Here is a 14,375-nt window from a genome sequence, read left to right on the forward strand (position 1 = left end):
AACTTTGAAACAACTGCTGTACCTCTCTTCCGTCATGCTGCAGGAAGCTGGAGAAGGCACTCAATTTATAACAACTACCCGTCACCAGCAGGAACCTCAGTTTCAGTGTTTGTAGAACAAGGACACTGCTAATACCCACCCTCTAGCCAGCACTGACTGCAGGCCAGCCAGCCACAACACTAATATGAATACCAAGCTACCCCTTGCTATGTGCCAGACCTTGCTCAGAGCACTTTTAAAATGTCTGCTCACCTCATTTTCACTAACAACCCAAGGAGGCAAATACTATCACTCCATTACCACCACCACAACCTCAGCTTCACAAATGAAGAAACTAAAGCAGAGAGGTTAGTCAGTGTACAGCAATACCTAGGAATTGTAGGCCCCAATCTGTGTTCTTTCCCAATCGGCAGCAATGCTTGTGGCAGTTTTATCAACTAATACTCATACAGCTACAAAGATACTATTACAAACCCTGTGACACTAACAACTGAAGAGAGAAACTGGACAACTCATCCACTATTAAACTACTATTTAGCAGCCTAATGGGAATACTCAAAGGCACCAAACCATCAGAAAACAGGCAAAATACACAGAAGCCATCACCTACAGTATAGCCTACCCCAAAAACTACAAGGATTTCAGAGAAGAGGCCAGAAATAGGCTCTGTACCCAGGGTTCATTTCACCTACAGAGGACAAGTGAATAGTGAAGACCAATGGAACAAGAAGGAAGAGAACAAACACAGGCTTCTTCTACCCTTTCAGAGTATCTGGCATCTAACACTTGTTGTTTCAAGTGTCCTGCTGTCTGCTTCTTCTGTGTTTGTGCAAAGACCCTAAATAAGCACTAGAGACCTCAAAAGAAATAGGGCAGAAGTTCATAGCTCACAAAGGTAACAACTTGAACCAGAGTGTTCAGAGCCCTGAAATATGAGAGACAGAGACACCCTTAACTGGTGCCCCAAGTGTGGGGCTTCAGCCTCAGAGGAGATAAGAAATTGTTTCTTTAAATAGAATGAAAAATAAGAATTCAGTATTCTCAACCCAAGGAGTTGTGACCATAAGAGAGAGTAAAATAGCATAGTTCCTCCCAGTCCTCTGGGACAAAGAAAGCATTTTATACAAGTAGAGGTGTTTTCTAAGATCCAGAGGAGCAAAATACTAGAGCAAACAGCTCTGCGGCTTTGTACAAGTGACTATAAAATTAAATCCTTGATTTCCTAAACTAGAAAACATTGATGTTGAAAATTGGAAACACATAGGAGCTAATGTAGCTAAAAGCCCATGAAAGGAGGGATAAAATCCCTGTCAATTATTTTGTAAGATAAACTACAGTAATATATTATTTGACCCTCCTCAGGAAGATCATAAAGAGAAAATTTTAAAATCCTCTGCCAGACACATCTTGACAGGTCTTGGCAGGCCAGATCAAGTAAACCCTGGGCCATTCAAACAGGGGGCTCCAAGCCCTCTGGCTGAGCTGCACAAATTGACAGACCCTGGCTTCATGGCCCTTCCATTGCCCTACCAATGTCCTTCCCACTGAGTCTAACACCTGAATCTGGTTGGGCAACAGTTATTTCCCACTCTTGTCCACCCTTAGACTCTAACAACCCCAAGACCCAACACCCCAAATGAGCACTAGAGTTCAACAGTCCCAGAGCTTGGGGTTTTTTTTTCCCCCCCTCACATTGGTAATAATCCAGTGTGGATTGATCAACAGCCCCTTTGAGGGAAAAAAATTAAAACAGGTCCAACTACTAGTACAAGAACAATTCTAACTAGGGCATAGAGAACCTTCCGGTAAAATTTGAAAGTTATATGATCTATATTAGATAGATAGATAGATATAGATATAGATGCTACTAGGAAAATGAATGGGGAGGAGTGTTTCAGACAAGACTGCCTGATACTATGATTTCCTCAAGGACATTACATTATTATACTTGACTTAAAAACTATATTTTCTTTATTCCTTCACGACCTGATATTGACCAGCTAAAGAAGAACTTGGTAGACAAGACTGAAAAAACCGGGGACAGTCAGAGTGGTCAACACCCCTGACCCCCAGGAGAATGAAAAAAGCCAAGAGGCAGAAATGAATGTTTAAATCACAGGCTCAACTGTTTAAAATTGTCATAAATTTTGAAGATTGAAAATCTTATGTAAATAGTCATAGGTTTAAATCTTTAAAAATTAATGACCATTGTTAATTATGTTTTAATTATTTAATTAATTATTTGGTTTTTTAAGTTTTGTGCTAGTCCTTGGTAAGACATAAATGATCAGACTCTAACAAGGGAAGAAGTTAGAAGAGGCTCACAAAAGCCCATGCTCTACTGAAGGCATGTGTTACAAAGTATTCCAAACTTTTAGTGTAAAACCGGTAGTAGGTCTCTTGACATCTGGAACTAAGGCTGTCGGTGACTGAGGCATTTGCTGTTAAGTGTGCACAGTACCCCTCCCTGTCTAGTCAGTTGTAGAGTACTGACCCAGAGATGGCATGGGGCCCTAGGGGCTACAGAAAAATATCATTGTGTCATATCTGGAACTTTACTTTTTCAAACAGCTCTTTACACATTTCCTTTCTAGGAATATGTAAAGTCCTTGTTGTTTCCCTAACTTATTAGCTTATTCTTCCTCTGGGGACAATAATGGCCCTACTTACATTAGCAAACACTTTAAGGAATTCTGCAATTTATGAAATATTAATCAATGTTATTAGAATCTCTTTTAATTCACAGGGTTAAGCTACTATGGAACAACAACAACAACAAATATTTTTAAAAATAAAACCCACCTAAATCTTCACATATTATGCCACATTTGGCCATGCTAACTTTAATTTTTTTTCCAACAATGTTTCTGCTGCTGCCCAAAAACATTTGCCCTAAATGAGACACAGAAACTAATCAATGGAAGCATCCTGATATGCTAATACCAGGATGAGGTTATGCTTTTTCCTTTCTAGAAAATGAATAAAGTCCCAAATGGCTCCCACTCCAATACACCTAAGATAGCATCCCAAAGACCACTGGACAAATAAAGTATCTGAAAATGGACAACAAACCCATCAAGAGTGAGATGTCCCCAGAGGAAGAGTAAGCTAATAACTTAGGGAAACAACAAGGACACAGTATTAGTGACCTAAAAATATGATGCTGCTATGTTATCTGACTATATGTTAATTCTCAAGCTTGTCAATGAAGAATCCAAATGCTTTTTGTCAGGGGGACATAAAAGGCACACCTGTAATAGGAGACAATAAAGTATTATTTTGCCATGCTAAGCATTGTTTTTAGGCTTTTTTTATTACTAGTTCCAGAAATGATTACTGAACTACAAAGGAAGGTTCAAAAATGGCCTGTATGATTAGTAAAACTACTTATATTACAACAAAAATATTAGCAAAAATTAGTTGAGTGGGTGAATTAAGAACCATAGTCTAACAAAATACTATTATAAATTATTTGTTATTCAACATAATCTTAGTTGTCATCAATTTCCTGGCATGTGTTCTCTTAATGTGTCAGATTTTTCTTATACTACCTATGGTCAAAGCAGTGATATGCATAAAAAGATAAAACAAAATCTCTCAAGTGACCTTGGAATGGCCATAATGGCTAAGATGGCTTTTCCTTTTCCCTGGTCCTCTGTTGGCTATTCTTTTAATCTTTTTTTTTTTTTTCTCGGAGCTGAGGACCAAACCCAGGGCCTTGCGCTTGCTAGGCAAGCACTCTACCACTGAGCTAAATCCCCAACCCTCTCTGTTGGCTATTCTTATATTGTTATAGTCACCTATATTTGTTACACTAGCCAGGCAGGCAATGCATTCAACCTTCGTATCTATTACAACCACAATTTTCTCTTTAAAAAATAAAAAAGGGAATGTAGGAGTCATAGAGGTTCTTGTGCTCACGGATAACACTATAGGAACCAGGAATGTTAAATACACAGGACTGTTCCTTCAAAGAAAGGATTCATAACCTGTTAGCTGCCCAGAAGAATGGAAGCAGATGTGGTTAACAATCTGGTGACCTTTGTGTTATCTCTGTAGCAGAGCCCACACCAGATCTTCCTCCAGACCCTTATAATGAGCTTGTCAATCTATAGAACATATCTTTATGGAAGATAACACACGTACTTTTTTATAAAGAGTTGATGTAGTCATGTCTTAAGCTTTATTGTGCATACAGGATTAAGTTAATAATTATCACCAGGAAAGTTTTCACCAAAATGTGCTATGCTTAAATATGCCTAAAATAAACCACTCAAAATCAGACGCTCAGATCATTACTCCTGAAGATCACTCTGCTGGCCATGGTGGTCACAGACATAGAGATACACACAGACACACAGTCAGACACAGATGGTCAGACACACATACACTAGAACTCTGGAATACTGATGTAGCAAACCCCTAATGACTTGCCACAAAGCCTAATGACCTGAATTCAAACCTGAGATTTACATGGTAGAAGGAGAGACCTGACTCCGGCAAGTTATTTTCTGACCACACACAAACCACACCATACATATGTGAACTCACACACATATGCACACAAGTAAATGAATATTAAAATTTTTTTGGCAAAGTCTCACTATAGAAGCAAAGCTGTCCTGGAACTTGCTATGTGGACCAAGCTAATCTCTGTTTCCTAAATGCTGTGATTAAAGATGTGCTCTACTACATCCAGCTCTTAAAAAAAAGATAAAAGAAAAAGAATGGTTTTTAACCCAATGAATCATCTTTAAGATTAAGGTGTAACCTATACATAAGTTTATTTGTAATCCTGACACAGGAAAAGCAACCTCCAAGCGTCAGTGGAAGAAAATGAAGATTACAGTATGAAATGAAGTAAATGGCAAAGAAAAATGTCCATGATATAACCAAAGAATAAGGTAGCTCCCATAACTAAAATAATTGTGGGAAATCTGCAAATCAAGCACAGCACATCATTCATGCTAGGTTCTTGCTTTACCTGATCTACAAAAAGATAGAAGAGAGTAATAAGTAAGGTATGATTTGCTGGTGTGTTGCCATCAATAAATGCATACACACACACACACACACACACACACACACACACACACACACACACACAGAACTCTGCTATGAGGTTATAAAAATAGAATTGAAATTCCACCTAGAGAGAATCTAGAGGGAGAAAACCAGGTTGGGAATTATAACAAAATTCATAGCCACTGGAGTTTCAGGTCATTGTATTTTCTATTCAATGTAACAAAATGACATAAACAACTATGCAAAAGAAACACTGTGCAGTAAAAGCTCCTCTGGCACTTAGAAAGTAATAGTGCCTTTGTAACAGGAGTCAGTTAACAAGTTCAAATGAGAATGGAAAACCTTAGAATAACATGTAACACCAAAACCTTTTGCAGTTCCTGCAGAGGCACAATCCTGAAAGAATACACGGGAGGGAAAGTCTTGAGGAAAAGGAAGAACACCAACCGCCGACTTCTTTAACTTAAGCCAGGGACACGTGCGCAAATCCTTCCTGATGTAACAGGGAAGAAGTCAGGTAAAATCAAATGCAGTATTCTGCTCTGGAGCATGATGTACAAACAACAGTGAGTTGTGAGTACTGTCTTTACTTTTTAAAAACTGGATTCTTAGCCAAGCATGGTGCTGCACACCTGTAATTCCAGCAGTAAGGAAGCTATGGCAAGAGAATGTAGAGTTCAAGGAGAGCCTGGCCGCAGAGTCACTGTGAGAGCAGCCTGAGCAATACAGTGAGACCCTGCCTTAATGATAATGATAGAAGTAAATAAATAAAACTATGGAATCTTGTTCATCATAAATTTTTCATATTTATTTTTCAATTTAAAAAACTTGCTATATAGACTGATTACTGAGGTTGGTTTTTTTTAGGTGTTTAGTTTTTGCCTGCTAAGGGGGTGTATAAGACAACCCTAGACCCACCCTTCCCACACAAGACTCTCTACAACCCTGTGAAAAGATGCTGTGGCAGTTCATATTCATTGTCAACTTGACAAGATTTAGTATCACCATAAAAACACAGCTCTAGGTTATGTCCATCAAGGTATTTCCAGAACTCTAGTAACAAAAGCATTACTGACTTATAGCTGAAAAATAATTCAAAGGGAGACATTCTAGAAGGGAACAAAAAATGTTTAAAAAACCCCATATTCCACTCTTATTTGTCTTCAATAGTTTTAAGGCAAAGTTGAAAAACTTTGTAAGTCTAGCAAATCTTAAGGACCAGACCTATGCAGGAACTGAGTCAGATCCTAGGTTTAAAAAAAGATTATTCACCAGAGTCTGTTTAAATTTCTTGTCAGCTTAGTATTATGAATTCCAGCACAATTAACATTTTCTGTAAAGGATAACACTGCTTTTATAAAGACATGTTTCAAATATGAATGTTAAGATTGCAATAAACCATGCTTAAGGCCTACATTAGTAAATCCCCTGTTTAGTGAGGAGGGAGGCAGGCCTTGGCAGGCCCATGCTGAGGTACCAGGTGTAGTATAGAATAAAGTTTATTTAGGGCATGGGAAGGGGAGTTGAGAAGGGAATAGAAACAAAGAAAAGAGAAAGGCAGAGACAGACAGATGAAGGGAGGGAGAAAGAAGAAGAAAAGTCAGCCAGGAACACATAGAGAGAGGGGAGAGGGGAAGGAGAGAAAGGGAAAAAGGGACTAGCGGGGATTAGGAAGAGAAAAAGGTCAGAGAGAGTGAGGAGGGGCTAAATAGCCCCTTTTCTAGCTAGCCAGGCTGTCTTAGTCAGGGTTTCTATTCCTGCACAAACATCATGACCAAGAAGCAAGTTGGGGAGGAAAGGGTTTCTTCAGCTTACACTTAAACATTGGTGTTCATCACCATGGGAAGTCAAGATTGGCACTCAAGCAGGTCAGGATGCAGGAGCTGATGCAGAGGCCATGGAGGAATGTTACTTACTGACTTGCTTCCCCTGGCTTGCTCAGCTTACCTTCTTATAGAAACCAAGACTACCATCCAAGGGATGGCATCACCCACAATGGGCTGGGTCCTCCCTCCTTGATCACTAATTGAGAAAATGCCTTACAGCTGGATCTTATGGAGGCATTTCCTCAAGGGAGGCTCCTTTCTCTGTGATAACTCCAGCTTGTGTCAAGTTGACACACAAAACCAGCTAGTACACAGGCCTACCTGGCTAAGGCTAGGTAACTGTTGGGCAGAGCCTAGAAGGAATGCCAACAGGATCTTTGTCAGTTTAAGGCTAGTATGTTCTACCTTAGGGAATTCCAGGCTAGCCAGGACTACATAAAAAACAAAAAAAAATCAGGGGCAGCAACTAGCTGAAAGGGTTGTTGTTAAGGACTTTTGGACCTTGGAAAAGAATCTTAATGAGGGGAGGGACTGTCTATATTGTGCTGTACTGAGGACAGGTCTGAGGGATAATATCGTAATTGCTTAGCTGAGGTGGGAAGATGCCCACTGTGAGTGGCATCATTCCTAGGCTAAGAGTTCTAAACACTGTAAAAGTGAGTTGGGCACTAACATACACACATTAATTCAGTGCTCTCCAATGTAAGTGACTAACTGATTCCAAGTTCTTGGCCAATGATGCACTGAAACCTGGAATTATAGGACAAATAAACCCTTTTCTCTCCTAAACTGCTTTTGTTGGCATATTTTATCACAGCAAAAGGACATTAAATGACACTGAGGAAAAGACACAGACTATAAAGCTTGATATTTAAACTAGGTGTTCACAGAGAGGATCCTGAAGACAGAAAAACCAAAAATTAGGTTGGTATCTGTTTCACAGTACTGGGATCAATCTCAGGGTTTCATGAATGTTAAGCAAGTAATCTAAAGTATGTTTTAAGGCATTTTATTTAAAATATGTTAAAAGACTTTCCAAACATAAGAAATAAACACTTTTTACAATTATGTTTTACCTTTTTCCTTTCTTTTTTCTCTAAAGTGTGTTGGGGCACTGAGACAGCTGTCTCATGCAGCCCAGGCTGGTCTCAAACCATTAACTCTCCAGCCTCCAACTACAGGAGTGTGCCACTAAACCCAGCTCCCGACTCCCAGCCCTGTCTCTATGTCTGTGCTGTTCTGCATTTATGCTAACCTTTCAAATAAAACAGGCCATAATGCATCGTTTTAGAAGGCATTTTAAATGATGCCTAACTTACTGTGTGCAGTACAACAATAACACACTAAATCCAACAGGAATCAATATAAAATGTGTGGTCATTCCACCCTAAAACTGCAGTCAATGACAACTACAGTGACTGCCACTTGGCAGAAGCAACTGTCAAATCTTCAGAGTTAAACATGCTTTAAGTTTTCTAACTAAGAGTAATGCAGTGACCTCCAGGGGAAAATACCCTGATGTAATATGACAATGAACCATGTAAAGTAGGATGAACCTGTCATCACCTTCTGTTCCCAAATACCAACTGTCCAAGAGGCTATCACAAGTATCTACTATATATCACCATATAACTGCATCAAACTACTTTGGTCCCATGTCATTATCACAGAATGTCTGACTTGTTTGTAATAAGTAACATTCTCCCTTTTGTATTTTCTTTTGTTGGTTTTTGTTCTAATGGCATTTTGTGGCTGTGATGAAACACTGTGATCAAAAGTCAGATAAGAGAGAAAGGTTATCTGACTCACACTTCCAGGTCATAGTCCACCACAGAAAAAAAGAATCAAGAACTGAGTAATGGACTTACTGATTGATAGTTACCCATCTTAAAACAAATGAGCAAAAATTTATTTGCTTGTTTTGTGTGTTTGTGAGTATGGGTAGGTGTTGTGTTGTGGTGAGCAAGGTAATGTCAGTGTAGAGATCAGAAGACAACTTTAGAACTCTGTTCTCTTCTACCATGTGAACCTAGATCAAATTCAAGGTTGTCAGGCTTGGTAGCAGATACTAGGATTATAATGTATACTACCACACCCAGACATTGCTCTCTTTTTTTAAAACCTTGCTTCTCAGGTAGAATTAGCTCCATGATTTCTGACAAACACCAGTACTGAGAAGAAGCAGCACACTGAAGGCACAGGCTTCTCCCTAAGCCTAAGTATTGAACTCGCTATCTCAGTACCAAGCAATCACAGATCTGTACTTATGGATCAGGTTTTTGGGTTTTTTTATATTTATTTGCATAATTTATTTGTATGAGTGGTCTGTCTGCATAATCAGATCCTATTACAGATGGTTGTGAGCCACTATGTGGTGTGAAATTGAACTCAGGACCTCTGGAAGAGCAGACAGCACTCTTTTTTTTTTTTTTAATCTTTATTAACTTGAGTATTTCTTATTTACATTTCGATTATTATTGCCCCTCCCGGTTTCCAGGCCAACATCCCCCTAGCCCCTCTCCCTCCCCTTCTATATAGGCTTCCCTTCCCCATCCTCCCACCATTACCACCCTCCCCCCAACAATCTCATTCACTGGGGGTTCAGTCTTGGCAGGACCAAGGGCTTCCCCTTCCACTGGTGCTCTTACTAGGCTATTCATTGCTACCTATGAGGTTGGAGCCCAGAGTCAGTCCATGTATAGTCTTTGGGTAGTGGCTTAGTCCCTGGAAGCTCTGGTTGCTTGGCATTGTTGTTCATATGGGGTCTCAAGCCCCTTCAAGCTCTTCCAGTCCTTTCTCTGATTCCTTCAACGGGGGTCCTGTAGCAGCCAGCACTCTTAACTGTTGAGCCATCTCTCCAGCCCCAGGGATCAGTCTTAATAAACAGAAATCACCATCACTTGGTGGTGTTCCTTGATTTGTAGATTTATCCCTTCTGTTGTCTACCATCAACAGTTAACTACCTCACTGTACCTAAGTTGGTTTCATGTAGGGCTGTACTAAATTTGCTCATTTACCAAGTAATGGGCATCTGAACTGTTCCCACTGACTAGGAACAAAACTGCTACAAATCCTCCTATAGAGAGTTCTGTTGTGAGCATGTGTTTTCATCTTCCTTGAGGAAACACCCAGGAAGAGGGCTGCTAAATCATATAACAAGTATTATGTCCAACTTATAAGAAACCATTTTCCAAACTGTCTCCCATAGCAAAGCATCAGGGTTTTGGTTATTTGTTTATTTATTTGGACATTTGTCACTTGACAGTATCACCCTGTTCAGTTTTAACATAGCCAGACCTCACTGAAATTAAAATCTGCCTCTTCTAATAGCTACTAATGTGAAATACCCTTTTCTGTATTATTGTCATATACATGAAATGGAAGAAATATCCATTAATCTTTTGACCATCTTTAATTGAATTTTTAATTGTCCTACATTTAAAACTTTTTTTTACTTATTACCATCCTGTGCGTATGTGCATAACCACCAGCTTGTGGAGGTTAGAGAACAACTGTGCAGTTGTTTCGTCCCTCTAACTTTACGTGGCTCTAAGGATCAAGCTGGGATCATTAGATCATGTATCTACTGAACCACTTCACTGGCCCCAACCATGTTTTTAAGAGTTTATAAATAAAAAAAAAAAAATGTTCAAGCCAAGTGGTGGTACATGCCTTTAACCCAGCACTCAGAAGACAGAGGTAGGTGGATCTATGAGTTTGAGGCCAGGCTGGTCTACAAAGTGAGTACCAGGACAGCCAGGGATACACAGAGAAACACTATCTTGAAAAATCGAAAAGAGAAAAAGAAAAGAAATGAATAGAATTTGACAATGAAGTGTCTCCTTGCCATTGTACAACACTGCTCCAAATAATTAATATGGTAGACTATGCAAAAACAAGTAGAAGGAAAATAAAACACGTCCCTGCCTTTCTCTCAACCTGAAAGTAAAAATCCTAGGAAATGCAGCCTGCCTACTTCTAGGGTCAGGAAATGAAATTTCTCCACTGTGGCCATTTGTTTTGCTTTTTGAACAAAAATATATATAATCCAAACCAGCTTTAAATTCACTGTGAAGCTGAATGACTTACTGTTTTTTCTACTATTACAACAAACACCTATAAGAAGCAACAAAAAAGGCAACTAAGAAATGCTGAGAGTAGAGAAAGTCTTCTCCAGGAAAAAGCATGTCCACTGGTTATACAATACTAATGCTGAGCCCTGAAAGAAACATGATGCAGATTGAACAGACTGTATTGTGTGTTAACAAACACACAATACACAAGCAACAAAAATTAAAGAAAGAGACGCCATGAATTTGAAAAAGAGCAAGAGGAGATACACGAGAAGGTTTAGAGGAAAGGAAGAAAAGGAAGAAATGACGCATTTATTTATAATCTCAAAAAAAAAAAGGCAAATTATTTCTTTAAAAAGGCAGCAACTCAGGGAAAAGGGTCTACTGTGGCTCACAGTAAGGGTACAGTCCAGTCCATCATAGAAGGAAGGCACAGTGGCAGGAGCATGAGGCAGCTGGTCACAATGAATCTGTACTCAAGACTCGGACAACTGCCAAGTGTATTGAGCACTTTAATCCCAATGCTCAAGAAGCAAAGACAGGCAGAGCTCTTCAAGTTAGAGGACAGCCTGGTCTACACAGGGAGTTCCAGGCCAGCCAGGACTACATAATGAAACCCTGCCTTAAAAAACAAAAATTATGGGTAGGGGATTTAGCTCAGTGGATTTAGCTTGCCTAGCAAGCGCAAGGCCCTGGGTTCGGACCCCAGCTCTGAAAAAAAGAAAAAAAAAGTATGAAAAGATGGCTCGGGGAGAGAGACCTCACCGCCTGATCAGGTGGGCACTCCTGAGGCTGCAGAGCGGAGGAGACCACCAACACTGCCCACCCCTGCCCACATCCCTGGCCCAAGAGGCAACTGTATAAGGCCTCTGGGTTCCCGTAGGGGAGGGCCCAGGAGCGGCAGGATCCCTGCGCCTGAGACACCGCCGGAACCTGAAGGAAACAGACCGGATAAACAGTTCTCTGCACCCAAATCCCGTGGGAGGGAGAGCTAAACCTTCAGAGAGGCAGACACGCCTGGGAGACCAGAAGAGACTGCACTCTGTGCACATCCAGATGCCAGAGGAAAACACCAAACGTCATCTGGAACCCTGGTGCACGGAGGCTCCCAGAAAGAGCGGCGCAGATCTTCCCAGTTGCTGCCGCCGCGGAGAGGACTTAGGCAGTACCCCACGAGCAAACTTGAGCCTTGGAACCACAGGTAGGACCAACTTTTCCCCTGCAAGAAACCTGCCTGGTGAACTCAAGACACAGGCCCACAGGAACTGCTGAAGACCTGTAGAGAGGAAAAACTACACGCCCGAAAGCAGAACACTCTGTCCCCATAACTGGCTGAAAGAAAACAGGAAAACAGGTCTACAGCACTCCTGACACACAGGCTTATAGGACAGTCTAGCCACGGTCAGAAATAGCAGAACAAAGTAACACTAGAGATAATCTGATGGCGAGAGGCAAGCGCAGGAACCCAAGCAACAGAAACCAAGACTACATGGCATCATCGGAGCCCAATTCTCCCACCAAAGCAAACACGGAATATCCAAACACACCAGAAAAGCAAGATCTAGTTTCAAAATCATATTTGATCATGATGCTGGAGGACTTCAAGAAAGACATAAAGAACTCCCTTAGAGAACAAGTAGAAGCCTACAGAGAGGAATCGTAAAAATCCCTGAAAGAATTCCAGGAAAACACAATCAAACAGTTGAAGGAATTAAAAATGGAAATAGAAGCAATCAAGAAAGAACACATGGAAACAACCCTGGACATAGAAAATCAAAAGAAAAGACAAGGAGCTGTAGATACAAGCTTCACCAACAGAATACAAGAGATAGAAGAGAGAATCTCGGGAGCAGAAGATTCCATAGAAATCATTGACTCAACTGTCAAAGATAATGTAAAGCAGAAAAAGCTACTGGTCCAAAACATACAGGAAATCCAGGACTCAATGAGAAGATCAAACCTAAGGATAATAGGTATAGAAGAGAGTGAAGACTCCCAGCTCAAAGGACCAGTAAATATCTTCAACAAAATCATAGAAGAAAACTTCCCTAACCTAAAAAAAGAGATACCCATAGGCATACAAGAAGCCTACAGAACTCCAAATAGATTGGACCAGAAAAGAAACACCTCCCGTCACATAATTGTCAAAACACCAAACGCACAAAATAAAGAATATTAAAAGCAGTAAGGGAAAAAGGTCAAGTAACATATAAAGGCAGACCTATCAGAATCACACCAGACTTTTCGCCAGAAACTATGAAGGCCAGAAGATCCTGGACAGATGTCATGCAGACCCTAAGAGAACACAAATGCCAGCCCAGGTTACTGTATCCTGCAAAACTCTCAATTAACATAGATGGAGAAACCAAGATATTCCATGACAAAACCAAATTTACACAATATCTTTCTACAAATCCAGCACTACAAAGGATAATAAAGGGTAAAGCCCAACATAAGGAGGCAAGCTATACCCTAGAAGAAGCAAGAAACTAATCGTCTTGGCAACAAAACAAAGAGAATGAAAGCACACAAACATAACCTCACATCCAAATATGAATATAACAGGAAGCAATAATCACTATTCCTTAATATCTCTCAACATCAATGGCCTCAACTCCCCAATAAAAAGACATAGATTAACAAACTGGATACGCAATGAGGACCCTGCATTCTGCTGCCTACAGGAAACACACCTCAGAGACAAAGACAGACACTACCTCAGAGTGAAAGGCTGGAAAACAACTTTCCAAGCAAATGGTCAGAAGAAGCAAGCTGGAGTAGCCATTCTAATATCAAATAAAATCAATTTTCAATTAAAAGTCATCAAAAAAGATAAGGAAGGACACTTCATATTCATCAAAGGAAAAATCCACCAAGATGAACTCTCAATCCTCATCTTCGATTGGTTTATATACAAGTGTGCAATTTCTAGGCTTGAAAGTAAAATGATGCTATCTGGTGCTGGATAGAGGAGCCTTATTTTTTTATTATGGCAGCTTGCTATTTTTGTAACATGGTGATTTGGTTGAACACAATAAAGTACAGTAGTAACTGATCTCCCCCTCTTCCTGGATGAGTGAGGAGATGATTAAATGTTGATGTCAGCATCCATGAGCATATTCAGATGAGCTTCTGCTTCTGTTGAAAAGGATGCTGTGTTTGATTGTGGTCCGAAGCTTTGAAGCACTACTTGGCATCTCCTTCCTTGGAGGTCTCACTGTTTAAACATAACAGATTTGATAGCTTGTTGGTAAGGTGAGGTCCAGCTTGTCTCCACTAGGTCATCTTCATGTGAATCCGGTGGTTATACGGTTTTGTTCTAGGGATATTTCATTTTTTTAATAACGGTTTTAGCTGACATTCATGGAGAGAATGAATCCTTAGAAGTGTGCCACTAGTGAAAGGAAATCCTGTCTAGAGTATGTTTCTTTACAAAGCTGTGTCACACCAT

At 40.2% G+C, this 14,375-nt stretch overlaps 1 protein-coding gene across 43 annotated transcripts in view; it reads right to left on the reverse strand.

The window, feature by feature from the left end:
- The window catches only part of Ptk2 (protein tyrosine kinase 2), a 214,759-nt gene that overhangs the window by 164,572 nt on the left and 35,812 nt on the right, over nucleotides 1–14,375 (reverse strand). The window lies entirely within an intron of this gene.

This window comes from Rattus norvegicus, chromosome 7 (assembly GCF_021556685.1).
Source record: "Rattus norvegicus strain SHRSP/BbbUtx chromosome 7, alternate assembly SHRSP_T2T, whole genome shotgun sequence".
NCBI lineage: Eukaryota > Metazoa > Chordata > Mammalia > Rodentia > Muridae > Rattus > Rattus norvegicus.